The 17,687-nt window shown below is 43.6% G+C and overlaps 1 non-coding gene across 1 annotated transcript; it reads right to left on the minus strand.

Annotated features, from left to right (window-relative positions):
• Nucleotides 1–1,938: 1,938 nt before the first annotated feature.
• Nucleotides 1,939–2,073, minus strand: LOC117854284 (small nucleolar RNA Z247). Its single transcript, XR_004640216.1, has one exon. It is a non-coding gene; the product is annotated as a small nucleolar RNA Z247 (small nucleolar RNA).
• Between the last annotated feature and the right edge of the window lie 15,614 nt (nucleotides 2,074–17,687).

Genomic DNA, 17,687 nt, shown 5'->3' on the forward strand with positions numbered 1-17,687 from the left:
AGGAGACGAGATGAGCGAATCAGACACTCCTGTCAAGAGATCAACACTGGGATTTGTTCCCGAATCAGCATCGGGGACCGTGTCAGCCTCGGATGGTAGCTCCAAAGGGGAAGCAGACTCCCCCAGCACTTGCTAAAAATAGAAAGGACACCATATGAGGTGTTTTTGATGGCAAAATAATCGCCCCTGCACCAGGATCATCAGAAGGCAGCTCACAACAATTGGGTAAAGCATCAGACAAGTTAGTAGCATCAGTATTCATAGCCTCACCATGATTATTTTCAGGAAAAAGAAGGAGTTCATGATTAAGCCGAGTGCCGACATTGGGATTAAGGCTAGAAAACAGAAATATAGCTTCATCCAACACAACGTCTCATGGGATATAAACTTGGCCAGTAGCAATGTCCAAACACTTGTAGCCTTTATGCATATCACTATAACCAAAAAAAAGCACATTGCTTTGAACGGAATTGAAGTTTATGTTTGTTATAAGGTCGAAGATTAGGCCAACATGCACATCCAAAAACACAAAGAGAAGAGTAAGAGGGGGTTTCACCAAATAATCATGTCAAGGGAGTGCAAAAATTAATAACTCGGCTAGGAGTACGATTAATGAGATATGTGGCAGTTAGGAAAGCTTCATCTCAAAACTTTAAAGGCATAGAGGCTTGAGCTAAGAGAGAGAGGCCAACTTAAACAATATGACGATGCTTACGTTCAACGGATCCGTTTTGTTGGTGAGCATGAGGACAAGAGACATGATGAATAATGCTAATTTTGTGAAAGAACGAATTAAGTTTTTGATATTCACCACCCCAATCGGTTTGCATAGTGATAATTTTCTTGTTAAGAGCACGTTCAACTAGTTGCTGAAAGTTAAGAAAGACTTGGAACACATCAAATCGGTTTTTAAGGAGATAGATCCATATAAATTTACTAAAATCATCAATAAAACTTACATAATATTGATACCGACCAACAGATGTAGTGCTGGACCCAAACATCCAAAAACACTAGTTGTAAAGGAAAAGAAGAGACACTATCCGACCGGGGGTAAGGCAATTGATGGTTCTTTGCCTTTTGACAAGCATCACAAATAGACTCAATGGAGTCATTAACAAAAGAAAGTTTGTTGTCCCTAAGGACACGACTAACAATGGCAGGAGAAGGATGGCTTAAACGATGATGCCACCGAGACTTAGAAGGCTTCACGACATGATGAACTTGAGGCTTGTGCGGTAGAGGATATAGGCCATCACGGCATCTACCGTGAAGAAGAGTTTTCTTCATGTCTAGATCCTTAACATAGAAGAAAGAGGAATGAAATTCAAGAAAAAACATCATTATCGGAGGTGAATTGATGAACGGGGATTAAATTTTTGGTTGCATCAGGAACATGAAGCACATTATTAAAGGAAAAATTATGATGAGGTGTATGAAAACTAGATGTACCAACATGTCTTCTACTCATACCTTTGCCATTGGCTGCATGGATCTGATCATTGCCTCCATAACGCTCTCGTGATGTAATGCGATCTAGGTAATTGGTAATATGATCAGTAGAACCGGAATCAAAATACCAGTTAGTATCAATCCCATAAGAAGGAACCGCATAGGAAGCTGACTTCTGAGGACCAGTCTTGAACGGCCTTGTGCCACCATCACGCGGAGTTACATACTTTTTATTGAAACGGTACCAGCAGTCAGGTACCATGTGCTCAATGCGCTCACACAATTGACAGATAGGGCCATCATCATCTTGTGCATCAGACCCTTGATAGCCAGATCGATCATCACGGCCACTAGAGCTAGTACCACGACCACGACCAGAAGGGCCTCGACCACAACCACGAAAGTTGCCACGACCACGACCCCTTGACGCAGCATTGGCAGAAGAATAAGATTTGAATTCATATGAGGCTTGTTGATGTAGGCGAGCTTCATAAGAAAGGAGCTGGGCATACATATCAGTCAGCATAAGATTGTCTTTAGCAACCATTGAAGAGACAAATGGATTATAATCGCATTGAGTCCATTGAGGATATATTCGATGATTTCATCATCGTCGAGTTTCTTCCCAGCGGCAGCTATTTCATTGGCGAGACTTTTCATCTTAGAGTAGTATGCGGCTTCAGAAGCATCTCCTTTCTTCTCTCGAGACAGCTGTGAACGAATTTGCAATATCCTAGACTTGGATTGAGAGGAAAACATCTCTGTGACAATGCTCCATACCTCAACAGTATGTTCACAGGACGAAACTTGCACCAAGACTTCCTTGGTCATTGATGAGAGAAGATACGAAAGGAGTTGTTGATCTTGTTTGATCCATCGGACATACGCCGGATTTTCAACCTCTTCGATGGTCTTGTCAGCTTTCTCAATATTGGTAGTCAGCGGAGGCTGCAATACAGATCCATCGAGTATCCCAACCAACCGTGCACCACGGACGGCAGGCAGTACCTAGGCTCGCCACACCAGGTAATTGTCCCAGGTGAGTTTCTCTGACACCGGGATGGAGAACGAAATCGAAGCCCCCGTACTCATCGACACCATCTAGATCGGTGATGAGAAAAAAAGAAGAACGCTCATGACTTGCAACTAGATGCTCCTTTGGAGAAGAGACTCTGTTACTATGTGAGATTTAATGGAACGGCTTGACCCATAGGGCGCCGGGTAGATTCATTATATAGGCTGGGAGACAATAGTACAAGGAAAGGACTCTAGTCCTAATACACATATACTTCTACAAAGAGAGCCCACCTCCTTTGTTCCCCACCATCCTGAACCGGCGAACCCCCGACGCCATCCTTGGTTGGCGTGGGTTGCGGTGCGCCGGTGCCTGAGCAGTTAACTAGTACTCGTTGGCTCCTTGCAGCACGCCGGCGGCCACTTGATGCCATCCAGTGGCGGCTGGTCGCATGGCGCATGCTACTTCTCCAAGAATTGTGATCGGTTAGCATTATTCCTAGACTCAGCTGCCGATCGACCAACACAAACCTTTTATGATGCACCGTTGAGCTTATGCAAATGTTTTGATAGTTGGTGTGCTCCTTTTGCAAATTTTAGCCAACCTTTTCGCATACAGATGATAAAATGGGTGCAATCTTGTTATGCGGATGATAGAAAGACAATAGCAAGCTGAAACAGGCCGCAGCAGGCTACAACAACTGTCCAGGAACCAGGATTATTGTGGTGGATATCCTGTAATCATCAATTCATCATGTACCAAGGAATGGATTTTTTGAGTAATTGGGAAATGAATATTGCACTGAGTATGATCATGCTGGTTGCTTCGATCAGAGTACTGGAGTCTAGTCAAGGATTTTACTGGAGCTTGTGTGCTCATTCTAATCAAATTTTTGTTTCTGGATTAATATCACCATTTGATGCGACTATCTAATATGCGAGTGCCTAATGGGCTGGGTTAATATGCATGATTCAGTCTTTTTATAGGTGCCTGTTCCTGAATCCTGATCATAGCTTATTTCACTAGAGCTCTTTTACGGTGCACAATATTACTAGGTGGTAGTATAGAGTATAGGTTCTTTTTTGGTATGGGTAAAATTGTAATTAGCACGACGACAAGACCCTCCAGCTCCGAGGGCGCGGTCACCAACAGCTTTGGGGATAGTCGCCGCATATCCAGAGTCGCCGCCACGGCCGCCGCGAAGTCGGCCATTGTTACCAGATGAGAAGAGATCACATAGCCTCTCCCTGAAAAAAGTTGTGGTATTTGTATGCTTCCTGATGGGCGGCGGCCTCCCCGATCCCGTGCCCGGCCTCCTCGGCATCGGAGTTCTTCTCGACCATCTGCTGGAACATGGACGACCTGAGCGCGGTAGGTGAACCCCTCTTCCTCGCGCCGCCGGGAGACATCATCATGGACATGGAGGCCTCTTGGGCGCCAGCGTCGCTGCTCGGCGCCGGCGAAGCGCGTTGATATGGTCTAGCAGAAACGGGTTGCCGCGCGGGAGCAGCATCTGGGTCTCCGCCAGGAGGAGCTGCTCGGCCGGAGTACATTGCATCATGAGGGCTTCGGAGTAGTTTGCAGACAGTCGCCGCAGATCTGGAGCACCGCCGTCGTGCTGCGTCTGTCACCGTCCGTCCTCTAGCATGGGCGCATGGCACAACCCAGCTCCAACGCCTGTCTGCCAGCTTTGGACGATTTCCCTGTGTCCTGGTCACGCTTCACCGCGACCGTGAGCGACAAAAGCCTCCGGCTTCAGGGGCAAGGTCACCAGCAGCTCCGGGGACAGTCGTCGTTGATCCGGAGTCACCGCCGCCTGCACAGTGCGCGTGCGAGCGATTGGAAATGAAGATAGAGGAGTAAAAAGGAAAGAAGATAAGGATAATTAAAAAAGATTTGATATATTTCAATAATGCTATTTTACATATTTCCAATCATACCCCTATACTACCCATACTACTCATGCATACTACCTATACTACAGCTTAAGGTTTTAGTAGTATACAATTAATTTCAACCGTCGGATCCTTACATACGAGTTGTTTTCGAATAGTAGTATAAGGTAGTATTGTGTACCGTAAAATAACTCATTTCACTAACCTGTTGTGTTACAAGGATATGTGCAAATCAATTGGCTTTTGCCTTTTGCCTTCTGGGCTATGGAACCATTTCTTTTCATTTACAGGTTGAGATGACGACCAAGAGCTTCCAGTGCTAATGCAGGTTATGGCTCGCCTACATTTATAGAGGCTTCGCGCTTTTTGTTCTTTCAGTTGGCTCTCGTTTTGAAGGGGCTAGTCGGGGACATCTAGTTCTAGTTTGTTGGGTTCCTAGTTGCTACTATACTTGTTTCGCCTGTTTTGTTATACTTTTGTAATTCATTTTCCATTAGTTCTGTTAATACAAATATGTCACTGATTGAACATGTCCTTTTGTTGTATGCAGGTAGCAATTAGTGTCTAAGCATAGTCTTTCAACTCCATCTTGATCATGATCACTGCCAGGAGATAAGGTATGATGACATGTGTGTGTTTTTTTTCAATCCACATACTCCTACAACAGTTAAACCATGATTGACCACTTGGTCATCCATTTAGTCTTGTAATTAATGCCATCTTTGCATGCTATACAACCTTGCGTAGCTCTATTACAATCTGATTTTGCATTGCCAAGGGGTTTGCAGGTCTATATCTCTCTCTTATCCTTATTTTCTTGATAACTATATTGATCTCCTCATCATTGGTTTATCGATAAAGCTTATATATAGCTTCGTAGTGCATTTTTCCTAGCTTCTGTTAAATCTGAGGGTTAATGCAAATCCCTTTTGCTACAAAAGTTGATATTCCACTATGTGACTTGTTTGATTGTTCATATTTTGTCGGGTAGGGATCGGCATATAAGCATATTCTTTCAACTCCATCTTGAAAAAATCTGGCAGGTAAATAAATGATGCCTTTGGTTTTGCCTCTGAACTTATCTACAGTATGACCATCATTAGTCTTGTTTTGAGACTTGTAAGGATTTAGTGGCATCTTGTTTCCTCTTTGCTTGCTAAAATGTTACCAAACCATGTGTAGGCTCTATTTTGATCTGATTATGGCTAGTTCCGTTTATTATGTTTTTTTAGATGAGTATAGCCATGAGATTGAAGGATTGTATACACTCTTCTCTTATGAGTACTCTCTCATAATGGGATTGTGGGGATACAAAATACATTGAACTACTTGAGATGGTGTTTCTTGATGGCCATATGTTGTGGGGGTATTGCATCCACTGTTGGTGATGGACTTTTATTCCATTATCCTTTTGTTTTGTTGATGATCCTCCTACTGATCATGAGATTATTTAGACTAGTATAAAAGCCTGTGCTAATGCTCCGGCGCAATATTTGGGAATGCTCATCAAACCAAAAGGCGATATGCCAATATATGTTTTTGGCAATCAAGCATAGAATGTTATAGTATACTCCTACTACCCTTGTAGCCCTATACAAGATACATTGAACTACTTGCAACATTATTTATTGGTGGTACCATGGGTTTGTGTGGTTCCATCATATACATCATTGGTGTTGAATTTTCATGACACCTGATGTGCATTAGCAATTTACTTGTCCTTATTTCAAAATGTGAGCTAACACTCATAAAGAAACAGTTTGAGACATGCCGTGTGCAGAAAAGAATAGGGGGGTAAAGTAGTGAAGGAAGGACCATGCTACACCAGTTTATTAGATACGCATTTCCCCCATCATATTATTTTTTTAAACGAATATTTCCCCATCATATTAGTATATGCACTGTAGTTGGTACTTCTGTATATCATTCTATGTAGTATGATCCGAATTTCTGAAGACTTTTGTGTGACATCGACTGGCACAGGCACGCCGCAGGTCAGTCGCGGAGTCGCCGGTCCTGACGTGCGGACTTGTGCTTTGGTTCGTTTGCCGGCGAAGGCGACGCGGCAGCGCCTTTTACTCCCTTCGCCTTTCCTTCGGCGCGGCGGAGAAAGGAGCGAGAAAATCTTGGCCAGATACTACCGCGACCGCGACGGGTTAGGTTGTGCGTGCATGATTTTGAACCAAAACAAAAGAGGCTTGGGCGTGGCCGACCGTTTGTTTGTTTGCTTCACGTGGAAACGTTTGGCTTTGTCATCAATCCAAGTCTTTTGCATTCCATGTTGAATTGAACCTTCGACAAACCAAACTGATGATGGAGACTTTTCGGATGTCTGCCAAGAGAGAAAGCCTATTCACTCCATTGACTTAGTGTGGTCCCGGTCAATGATATATACTTTCCAAAGCTCCCCAGCCATGCATCAGCTACTTTGCGTACCTGACTTGAGGCTGGAAATTAACCTTCTAAGCCATCAAATCGGTCGCACCACGCCCCTGCATCGTTTAGACGTTTACCACTTAGTCCACCACACACCAGCAACGGCACCTGGCGCACAGGAGGAAACAGGGCACTGTATGATTTGGCAATGTAGAAACCTCTTGAAAATGTTACTGTTGAGTGATGACTATTGGAGACAACAGTGGAAGCGAAGCAGTGGGTCTGAGATCATGGATCATGCTCCATCGATGATCTTTCTAATGGCACCATGAATCCGCGATATGGAAACCAGAACAATGCTCCCAACTTAGCTTGACTTTTAGGATTTTCCTTGGACGCATGGGCGTTTTTGACTTAATAGCTCGTTAACTGTAACCCTCCTGGTGAGCTTGTTTCAATGGATTCGAGGGCGGAAAACAATCATTTACCATTTCCACTTTGTCTCCATTTCCATTATGAAAAAAATGTTAGAAATTAACGTCTGATAGCCTAATGTCCAACACCTAAGAACATAATCTATTAAGGACTTGACTGCATTTACATATGAAATCAGTAGATGTGCTGACGATCCAGTGCCTGCTTGAGGAAGCAGGCGTGGCGTAGATGTAGTCTAGTGGGAAATACCATCACGAGCAGACGGTGGCTGGCAATGGTCTTCAAGTCAGTGCCCGTGCAAAACAGAGTTAGGAGATAATTACCTTGATCTGTTGGGGCTTGAGGACCCTTCTTATAGTACGGCCGTCCTTGGGTCCAGGCCGTTAGTCAAGTTGGTTGCCTTTGACTAGGACAACGTGGTGACTATTAGCCTCCTTAGGACTCGGTCCTTTTGACTAAGCACGATCAATTCCAACATTCTCCCCCTTGATCGTAAGGTTATCATCATAAGTTCCACTCATAGTAAAAAACATACAAGGTAACGCGCGTCACAACAGTTAATAAGATACTATTGTAACTTCATTGCCTACAATATATCAATCTACTTCGATTGGATAGTCACTTATTCATAATGGGAGATGACCTTCTTACTTATGGTCCTTATGTGCAAATTGTTTTCAATTTCATTATGTGCACTTAGTAATAAGAAAACAAACATGTGTCCAGAATTAAGGATTTGAGATCTCAATTATCCTAGTCACAATTCATAAGGCCAACATAATTTTAGATAAGCCTTTAATTAGGAAAACATAGCCTGAGTGATGTTCAACCCTTAACACTTATATGTTGAGCATCGACTTATATCATTAGAGCATGAGTTTAAATATTATACTATGTTTAACATACGATTCTGGATCTTTCTTTCACAATGTCATGTGTTTGGTAGTACCACTAGATATGTTAGTCAAAACTAAATTGCACTTCTTATGGCAAAGTTAAATTGCACTTCTTATGGTGATTCCGGGATCAATTTCTTAAGCTAAAGAAATTATCTAGTAACTCAAATTGGTCTCGTGCTAAAAACTTAATTTCTGATTTGGATCTATGTCACGAGTGAGAATGGAAAGCTAATCCAACAAACTTATGGTTACCAGATACCTAATTCGTGAGCATGCAATCCCTTTGTGTTTTGCGCATAATGCAGAGCTTTCTTGCAAAGCGCTTTCTGAAAAGTTTTCTAGGGGTCCAATCCTAGATTAATTTCTGCCAAAATCCCAGTTATAAGCATTAGGGAGTTCAACAAACTTAAGTGAACTTATCGTCCTTGACCCCCAAAATAAGAAGCATGACAGAGTAATCTTATTTATTGAAGATGCTCTAAGCCTCTATTAGTGCATGCTTCTATCAGTGCATGTCCTTTGAGTCAGACTTAATACTTCTTTGAGTTAGACTTAATAAATCTTTGGACCTATCTTGGTAAATCTTATTATTCAAAGTCATAACAAATATTATCAAGATAATTTGAACACCCGATGGAAAAATGTTTGAACACCTGAAGGAAAAATAAGCTTCAAGTTTTATACAATATTCCTCTTAAATTTACACACCATAATATAGGTACTCATGGCTCTTGAAAATAACGGGCAACATGTCAAAGTTATTATTTTACCTCAATCGTCACTTTCAATTCCTTGATTTATGAGAGTCATTTGCCATGAGTAGCGATACTTTCCTTCTTAAAGTCACTATTGCTTATGTGAACCCTTATGATCCACTATTTTGACTTCGTTAGAAACTCCGTTAGGCATATAACTAACACAATTAATGGAAGATTGAAAATGAGACCTTCAGGTTTGGGTGATTGTCTCATGTGGGGTTCTTCGACCTTCTTGCTTAACAAAGTAATGCTTATCTGGTACGTACGTAATAAATTAAAATAGTGCCCTCTCAAGTTGGAAGCTAATAAAGTTCAATGAAACACATGCACAAGTATTCATAAATTGGTATCTTTATAGAACACACTTATTTTCTGTGGTACCAACTAAAGCAATTGTGGTTATGCTTTAAAATTTCCAACCATAATTCTTATCTTTAGAAGTGATTATTGCAATGTTTCCACTTAATGGGGCAGGTATCTCTATTTTAATGAGACATTCTAATCTCCCTCTCAAAATGCGGATTTATTAGTAAAGTAAGCCCACATTTTGATGAACTCTCGTTAATCCACTTCTAAAGGAAAGTCTAAGAGTTAGCATGCTTAGTGTTCCCAATAATGCAAAAGAGGTTCCTCCATATAACAGGACCGATTTCATTAGCAAAATTGAGGATGAAAGTATAACTTAATGCTGATGAAAAATCTTATAACAGCTTCAATATCAATCTCTTATCCGTATGTAACTCCAAGACTTATCTTAGACCTGTTCATTATTTCTAAGAAGATGTTGACAGCACGTACATAATGTTGCCAACTTTATTTAAACACATATTTCAATTGACTTAGCTAAGGTTCAGTTTCTCGATCTATGCTTCATGATTGCTAACATAATGAAATGAACTCAAAGCTTTTATAGATTTACTATGTCCCAATCCCAGATCCTAACATATTCTTGAGGGACATACATTTAGACTGCTCTTGCTAAGCATATGGTAAATAATTCATTGGATTCTTATCAATGTATTAAGTACCAAAAATTTTCTAATGAGAGCTCATACTCATGTGCATAATCAATTATATCCATAAGAAATAATGTACTAAAATTTAGGTACTTGTGGCGGAACCACCCAATTTAACCTAACTAAAATGCACTTAAGTTGCCTGACACGCGATCATGCACTTTAACCAAGCCAACTTGATCGTCCGTCGGATTTTCATCCAATAAACCACTTACTAAGGATCGAGAAGCATTGCTCACACAAAGGTGAGTGGCACAGAGATTACAACATTCCCATCACATTAACATAGTTCCACAATTTATTACATCCGAGTTTTCGAAATTCAAACAGAGTTTGCAAGGTTGTAAACAATGAAGAAGTAAAACATGCGGAGAGCTAAATGTCGATACATAATACCATGGGGAAGCAGACCATGATATCAATGACCCCTGCCCTCACCGTCCGAGGAGGGATCCCACTCGACTGTCCAACCCGAAGGGAGCTGGGTAGGCCAAGTAAGACTAGCACCCAAAACAACAGCAAACCTGAAAATGATAGCCACAAGCAAGGCTGAGCAACTAATACTCAGCAAGACTGACCTGATAGGTGATAACTATTCACCGACTCCTAGACATGCAAGGCTTTTTAGCTGTGGGTTTTGTTTTTGCCAAAACACCTAAAGTTGGTCCTTACTTTCAATATTTTACTCAAGTTCTAAGTTCATTAACCGGTCTAGATTAGCAACTTATACTAAGCAAGCATTATTTCCAAACAATTAAAGAACAAGCACTAAGATTAAAATCATCATCATATTCCATCTTTACTCAGTGCGGAATAGCAATCAAGCAGTCCCAAACTGTGAGAGGCAAACGAATCGATTCAAATTTATTAATCATGCATGACGAACCTAATCCCACGACATCTGCGCACCACGAAGGGTCGCTTTACTTGTCACTCGTCCCCATCGATCTCCAGGCACGTGTCATGGCCAAACTTCCCTTAGCATGTAATGCTCCACAGTTCTGGCCTCTTGTCGTACTGTGACCGTACTTGCACCCACATGATGCACCAGGGAACCTCGTTCTAGGGACAGCAGGAGTATAAGCCATGCCCCAAATCAATCAGGTACTAGGCTTCCCCATCCCATACTAGGTATGAGATTAGTACTTTCAAACACTTGATCACGAACGCTGACACATTTTGACCTTAGTCCATTTTCATTTAGACAGACGGGGCAATCCACCGACTATCAAAATAGTTCACAAGGCCTAGCCTCGCCCGTCGTCCTTATGGTTGTAACATAAGTAAACAAACAACTCTTATAACTCACGAGTGACAGGAAATCACTCGACTTTTACCGTGTCCTATTAAGCACAGCAACTACTCGACTTTGGCAACTAGTGTTCAGATCAAGGTACTAAGTTTCATGCATCTAGGGTTTCAATCAACTCCTATAAATGTAAATACACAATCATAAGCATCAACATATTGCACAATTTAAAAATAGGGAAGCATGCACCGGGGCTTGCCTGGAATCCACACTAGGTTAGTGTTTGTTAGACGACACCGTCTTGGCGAGCATCTCCCATCTTGGCACTTGCTTAGTCCTTCCATCTTCGGGATAGGGCCACCATACACCGTCTTCAGGTTTGGTTCCATCATCACGTGCTTCACGTGGTTTATCTAGCGTATCTAGATGAGATTTAAGATGCAAGAGCATGAATACGAAGAACGGTAAAATAAGATGCATCACACAAAAACATTCAAGGCAAACATAAGATCATGCAAGACAAAGGCACCTAGAGTTATTTAACTATACACCACACAACCTATTATAGAGGGATAGCAAGTGCATTAGGCATGGCACACAAGTGAACTTAAGTCAAGCTATTGCAAGCAATTAAAAATCAAGAGCTAATTAAGCATAACATCATACAAGAATTAGGGTGATGGTGCTTACCAACTTGGCATACATAAGTGCATCACACAACCAGCAAGTTGAAGGTGATCAAAGTATATTACATTTGTTTTTAAACCACTCATACACAAGCAAGTTACATACCAACATCACTAAGGTTCTAGCAAGCTATGCAGCAAGGTTATTTTGCAGCAACATGCATGCATGACCATTTATTAGTTAAGTGCTTGACCAATATTATAACACATTTATAAGATTCTTAGGTAGATCAAGTTAACTCTAATAGTGATATGAGCTAACTAACAAACACACAAGGCAACGTCAAGTTAAAGCTAATAACTTAAGCATATTCACATAATCTGGACAGCAGCACAGTATTATGACTCTACTGAATAGTTCTTGTCACAAGGATTCCAAAACATCTTCATTTTCTATTTTATGATATTTCTACAATTTACTATGAATTTCCAAAATTTTAGCCTTTTTAGATCTAAGAAATAAAGAAAACCGAGGCAAACTTGCAATCTTGCCCTCAAGTCTACGGGTTAATTGTGCAAAAGTCCCTGGATTTCACCCATAGCCCCCTACACTTCCTTCTTCTTCTCAAATTAGATCCCCCACACATCACAAACAAAATAGGCATGGTAACAGACACGGCATGGCCGGCCAGGGCCTTGCCGGCGGCAGGGGAAAAGAGGAGGCGCCGCTTGGGAAGGGAGAGGGGCGGGATGGCCCCCTGGAGCCAAGGGTTCTTACCAGCGGAAGTCTACGACGAGGAAAGGGGGTGACGCAGAAGTTCCAGGAATGGCAGACGGTGGCGGAGGAGCTCGCCGTAGGGAGGACCGGCGAGGGAGGACGGCCGGGAAGCGGCAAAACGGAAGCGCGACGTCGAGGAGGCGTCGAGGCTGCAAGGAATCAGTCGTAGATGCACCAACTGCAGCGGCTTTCACTGGCAAAGTTTAGGGAAAAGTGGAGCTCGGTGTTTTGTTAATGGAGATTGGGGAGGGAGAGTTTGGGGCTTTATATAGGATGAGGATGGCGAGGATAAGGACGGGCGGAGTGACTCACCATGGGGCGCAAGGATTGTGTGGCGGAACCGCCCAACCTAAACTGGTTTAAATGTGCCTAATTGCCGTCGGAACAACAATTATCCGAAACACACTTAAAACAGTATAAGTCCGGTAGTCCGTCGAGTGTCCCTAGGACTCCTCGAAAGATCCATGATATGTCTCATAGCCATACACCAGGATCGCTTCCACGATGGGAAAGCATCAACAAATATTACATTTTTACATACATACAAGAGGTACAAATTATTACAGAACATAGTTTGAAATAAACTTAACAGTGCAGGTTAGTGGGATTCTAGGAGTTTTAAACACAAACTGGTTCAGGTGGGAGATGCACATTAAAGTTTTTCCTTCTGAGGGTATTGCGAGACTCGTAACAATACCCAAGTTTTTCGGGGCTTCCTCCTCTGCGGACTCCTGCGGTGCTTCTGAAACAGCCACAAGGGATAACCCTGAGTACGGGGTACTCAGCAAGGCTTACCCGACTAACCAATATAATAGTTTTTCTGGAACTATATGATAGCTCTTTTAGTGTACTGGCTGACTCACCTTTTTCAGAAAGAGATTACTAGAAGTGAGACCTTTGCTTTTTCTTTTAACCCAATTAAGTTATTACCTAACCAATCTAAATGATGAAAAAAGATACTTTTGCAAGCAGTAAGAAATTAAGTCATACAACAAATTAATATTGGAAATATATTGCATACGTGAGATTATACTACGATGCTCAACAGTGATCAAGTGCATTCATAACCGAGAATTGCGGCGATCCAGATCAATTTACATCCTACAGGAGAGCACCCTGATCACCAGCTATGTACGACTGTCCGAGCCGTACGTAACGACCTTTTGATTAGCAAACCCAATGATTGGGAATAAGACTACCCGAACCTAGGGACGCACCCCCACATGGGACCCCACGTCTGGCCTGATCTCCATGTGAGTTTCAGACTACGCCCCTGCCAATCTCCAGCACGTCAAGCACAGGTATGAAATATTCCCGATCAGAGAGTACTAACCTACCGGGCTTTACTGGTCCCATACCCAGTAAGTAACCAGGTGTCATTCACTTGATCAAAGGTTAAGACAATGATCGGGCGTTAACCAGATTAATCTAGCAGACAGAACTAACATCTCTAGCTTCTGCCTACCTTTCAAACTTCCAAGCTACCTTTCCATAATTAGCATGTATGACCCAACATTTCACCTTAAGGTTCGGTAACCAAGTTACTTTAAGCATCTAAGCATTTCTAAACTTGGGTTACTTACTAATTGTTTGAACAAGTGGCAAAGATGTCCTTAAAACAAGGTAAGATCATGCACAAGAATGGGTTTCAATCAACTCCTAGACTTAATGCATTCATATAGAAATTAACCAATAATTGGACACATGAAATAATAATTCCAAAGTAGATAGATATAAATGCACCAGGGCTTGCCTTGGTCTATAAAAATGTTAGTACTATCCGACGGATTGGCTTCGCAGGGGATCAATTCAACGATCTCCTCAAACTCCGAAGATCCTTCTGATAATTCCAAGAATTCCTCTTCAGGTGCTTCGGTGTCTACGATATAGCATATGCATGGGTTAGTGATGCAACTTTTTGAATACAAGACTATACAACTTTCCTTCATCATAAAGTTGCAAGCCAACACACAAAAGCCCGAAAAGATTAACCCACCATTTTTATTTCCTTTACTAATCCTACCTTAGGCTTTTTCTTTTATTTTTAGAAAATGTTATAATTATTTCCTAGTCTCAAAGCCTAATTTCCTATGGATTAATAATAATTTGTGAATATGAAAACATTATTCCATATTTTATGCATTTAATAAAGGTTAAGTATTTATTTAAACACCTTAATGAAAAGGCATTAAACAAATACCTAAGTTTTTATTTTTTTCCTAAGGTATAAGAATTTTAATGCATGAAGGAAAATAAAACAATCCTAACAAAATTGGTTTCACTAATTTTGGACACTCCTAGAAATTTATGTGATTTAAATTGTGATATATGAATTTAATCTATTATTCTAACAAAAAAAATCTAAATTTTATCCCAAAACCCTCGGCCCAACTTTTCTCACTCGCCCCCTCTCTACCCTCCCTACTCGCGCTGGGCCCGCGGCTCGGGTCAACTTCCTCCTCCTATTCCTTCTACCCGCTGGCCATTCCCTTTACTGACGGGCCCACTGGGCCGATTCTTCTTTCCCCTCCTACTTTCCTATTCCGGTGCCGGCACAACGGCCCAACTTCTTTTTCTTTCTTCCTCGCGGCACCCGGCCTACCAAACCGGCCCTTCGGCCTCTTTCCGCACCGGCGCTTGGGCCTGCTGGACCCCGGCCCACCTTGCTCCTTCGCCCGGCCAGCCCTCTTCTTTTCCCTTCTTTGCTGACGCGCGGGGCCTGCCGACGTCAGCGCCTTCTTCCTTCTCGCGCCAAAACCGAGCGCGGCAGGGGGCGGCGCGGCTCGCCGGCCGGCGCCCCACCGGCGACGGGGCTGGGCTGGGGAAGCATCCTGTGGCGGAACCACCTCGGATTAGTCTGATTTAGCTGGGTTAAGCCGCCTAACATGCGACACTCCTGTCTAAACCGAACTAACACGAAGTGCCGTCGGATTTCATCCGATTTAACCACTTAAACAGGATCGAGTCTAGCAAACCCACACGAAGGTGAGTGGTTACAGAGAATACAACAAGTCCACTGAGTTAAGCAAGTCTTACTCAATTAGTTCGGCCATAAAAAAATTAACATCAGAGTTTTACAGAGCTCAAAGAAAATGATAGAGAAACACTAGCGGAAGACTTCGTCGGGGTCGGATGTCTGGGCGAGGCCAACCAGAACATCACTGAGTCCTCTCCTCGCCGTCCGAGGAGGGGTCCCACTCGACCGTCCAGCCTGGCGGGAGCTGGGGCGGCCAAGCACCAACCAGAGAGGGGTCGGACGCGGCAACTTCACCTGAAAACAGAAGCCACAACAAGGCTGAGCTACTAAGCTCAACAAGACTTAACCGACAGGAGTAAGGACTACTCCTCCTTCTAGACATGCAAGCTTTTTGGCTGAGGGGTTTGACTGCCAAAAGCACTAGTAACCTAAATTCAAGTTTTAGCTCCGGTTCTAGGTTCATTTACCAGTCTAGGTTGTGCAACCTATTCTAAGCAATCATAGAGCCAATCAAGATGTATAGATATAACAACAACATTGCCATCATCAGATTCCTCATTTACTCAGGGTGACATAGCGATCAAGAAATCTCAGACTGTGAGAGGCAGACGAATCGATTCGAGTTCTTTAACCATGCATGGTGAACCTAGCCTCACGACATCCGCGCACCCGGAGGTCGCTTCCTGTGTCGGCCTTCCCCATCAATCCCCTAACCCGTGTCGGGCCCATTTCCTTTGGTGCAAGGTTCCACAGACCCGGCCTCTGCCGTCCTGTGACCACGCTTGCCACCACGTGCGACAACCAGCAGGGGAAACTCCGTTCCAAGAACAATGGGGCGACCGCTCACGTCTAGGTTCAATCAGGTACTAGGCTTCCTCATCCCATGCTAAGTATGAGGCTAGTACTTTCAAACACATGATCACGAACACCACCACTGTCGGGCCTTAGCAAGTTTTTATAGACAGACGGGGCGACCATCCGACCACCAAAAAGTTACCAAACCCTGCCCCGTCCATCGTCCTTATAGTTGTAACAGGAGAGTAAATCATGCAACTCCTACAACTCGCGAGTGACAGGAGATCACTCGGCTTTTACCGTCTCCTATTTAAGCAATGCCACTACTCGGTCCAACAGCTAGTGCTCATATCAAAGGTTACCTAAGTCGTGCATCTAGGGTTTCACACAACTCCTATACGTAAATGCACAAGCATGCTATACGGAAGGCATGCGCAAGTTTGGTAAAACACATAGGACTTTCATGCAACCGGGGCATGCCTTCAAGCAAGGAGGGCGGGAACTGCTCGACTTCTGGGGCGACTTCGGCTTCCGCGGGCAGGAACTCGGCTACAGCTTCTTCTTCTGGCGCCGGGTGCAACTCGTAGAAGCCGTCGGCGAGGTGCAGCTCTACACGAATGCAATGCAAGGGTTAGCTTAGACGGTTATTTCAACAGCAACACTGGCTCGCCTGAGCCCAGAAACTTGCGACAAAGAGCAGGAGGTTATGGTGGTTCGAGAGAGCTGATGATGATTAAAAGGTAAGGGTAGGAAGGAAACTAGTGGTCTGATCCTTGAACTAGAGGAGGTGATAAACTAGGGGTCCTTAGACGCAAGCGCTGAAGGGTTCCCAAGTTTACACATACACCCTCGAGTTGAAGAAAAAGATCACAGCCAAGCCCTCGGGCGAGGCGGGTAAGGGTTGGCGGAACAGACAGGGTCGGACGAGACGGAACTGGGGTCGGGCGGATAGGAGGGGTCGGGCGAGGCGGACTTAGGGTCGGCAACTCACCTTCTTCCTGAAAGGAAGGCTTGGGGTCGGGAAGAAGCGAACTTGGGCGGAAGGTCTAAAGCTTCGAGCAAGGCTAAGACCGGCAATGCTCCGGCGGTGGCGCTGCTTCTTGCGGATCACAAGAGAGCTCTACGCAGCACGGAGGAGCAAGCTGTTGGGTGACTTGGAGGAACTGAGAGAGAACTGAGAGAAGAACTTCTCAAGAACTGGGTGGGTGGCGCTAGGAGCTTGAGCAGGGAGCTAGAGAAGGCTAAAGGCAACAAAGGCGGAGGGAACTCCGGCGACGGGGGCATTCCTTTTATAGCTGCTGGAGCAGAGGAACGGAAACGTCACGGAGAGAGAGAAGGGGAGCGGCGCGAAGGCCGGGGAGAAGCAATGGAGTGCTCTGCCGTGGCAGCGATTGAGCAAGGAGGGCGGTGCTGCAG

This window comes from Setaria viridis, chromosome 4 (assembly GCF_005286985.2).
Source record: "Setaria viridis chromosome 4, Setaria_viridis_v4.0, whole genome shotgun sequence".
Classification (NCBI taxonomy): domain Eukaryota; kingdom Viridiplantae; phylum Streptophyta; class Magnoliopsida; order Poales; family Poaceae; genus Setaria; species Setaria viridis.